The 1,758-nt window shown below is 42.2% G+C and overlaps 1 non-coding gene across 1 annotated transcript; it reads right to left on the reverse strand.

Annotated features, from left to right (window-relative positions):
* Positions 1 to 144: 144 nt before the first annotated feature.
* On the reverse strand, positions 145 to 252 carry LOC127742098 (small nucleolar RNA R71). The gene has a single exon (XR_008003285.1). It is a non-coding gene; the product is annotated as a small nucleolar RNA R71 (small nucleolar RNA).
* Positions 253 to 1,758: the final 1,506 nt, after the last annotated feature.

The following is a 1,758-nucleotide window of genomic DNA, read 5'->3' on the forward strand; positions in this document are numbered from 1 at the left end:
ATCTACAGACTTATGCTATTCCCTTTTGCTGTAAGAGACAGAGCTAGGATATGGTTGGACTCACAACCTAAAGAAAGCCTGAACTCTTGGGAAAAGCTAGTCAATGCTTTCTTGGCAAAGTTTTTTCCACCTCAAAAATTGAGTAAGCTTAGAGTGGAAGTCCAAACCTTCAGACAGAAGGAAGATGAATCCCTCTATGAAGCTTGGGAAAGATACAAACAATTGATCAAAAAGTGTCCTTCTGACATGCTTTCTAAATGGAGCATCATAGGTATCTTCTATGATGGTCTGTCTGAACTGTCCAAGATGTCATTGGACAGCTCTGCTGGAGGATCTCTTCATCTGAAGAAGACGCCTGTAGAAGCTCAAGAACTCATTGAAATGGTTGCAAATAACCAATTCATATACACTTCTGAAAGGAATCCTGTGAACAATGGGACGAATCAGAAGAAAGGAGTTCTTGAGATTCATACTCTGAATGCCATATTGGCTCAGAACAAAATATTGACTCAGCAAGTCAATATGATTTCTTAAAGTCTGTCTGGAATGCAAGCTGCACCAAGTAGTACTAAGGACGCTTCATCTGAAGAAGAAGCTTATGATCCTGAGAACCCATCAATGGAAGAGGTGAATTACATGGGAGAAACCTATGGAAACACCTATAATCCTTCATGGAGAAATCATCCAAATCTCTCATGGAAGGATCAACAGAGACCTCAACAAGGTTTCAACAACAATAATGGTGGAAGAAACAGGTTTAGCAATGGCAAGCCTTTTCCATCCTCTTCTCAGCAACAGATAGAGAATTCTAAGTAGAGTTACTCTGACTTAGCAACCATGGTCTCTGATCTAATCAAAACCACTCAAAGTTTCATGACTGAAATAAGGTCCTCCATTAGAAACTTGGAGGCACAAGTGGGTCAGTTGAGTAAGAAAGTTACTGAACTCCCTCCTAGTACTCTTCCAAGCAATACAGAAGAGAATCCAAAAGGAGAGTGTAAGGCCATCAACATGGCCGAATCTGAAGAGGAGGAAGAGGCAGTGATCGCCACTGAGGAAGACCTTAATGGACGTCCACTGGCCTCCAATGAGTTCCCTAATGAGGAACCATGGAAATCTGAGGCTCATACTGAGACCATAGAGATTCCATTGGATTTACTTCTGCCATTCATGAGCTCTGATGAGTATTCTTCCTCTGAAGAGGACGAAGATGTTACTAAAGAGCAAGTTGCTAAGTACCTTGGAGCAATCATGAAGCTAAATGACAAGTTATTTGGTAATGAGACTTGGGAGGACGAACCCCCTTTGCTCACCAAAGAACTGGATGAGTTGACTAGGCAGAGATTACCTCAAAAGAGACAGGACCCTGGGAAGTTCTCAATACCTTGTACATTAGGCACCATGACCTTTGAGAAGGCTCTGTGTGACCTAGGGTCAAGCATAAACCTCATGCCTCTCTCTATAATGGAGAAGCTAGGGATCTTTGAGGTACAAGCTGCAAGAATCTCACTAGAACAAAACAGAGTCAAACAGAGCCCCCACAGTCAAACTCTAAGTTTGGTGTTGGGAGGCCACAACCAAATTCTAAGTTTGGTATTGAACCCCCACATTCAAACTCTGAGTTTGGTGTTGGGAGGTTCCAACATTACTCTGAACATCTGTGAGGCTCCATGAGGGCCCACTGTCAAGCTACTGACATTAAAGAAGCACTTGTTGGGAGGCAACCTAATGTTATATTTATCTATTTTCCTTTTGTTA

The sequence above is a fragment of the Arachis duranensis genome, chromosome 9 (assembly GCF_000817695.3).
Source record: "Arachis duranensis cultivar V14167 chromosome 9, aradu.V14167.gnm2.J7QH, whole genome shotgun sequence".
NCBI classification, from domain to species: Eukaryota; Viridiplantae; Streptophyta; class Magnoliopsida; order Fabales; family Fabaceae; genus Arachis; species Arachis duranensis.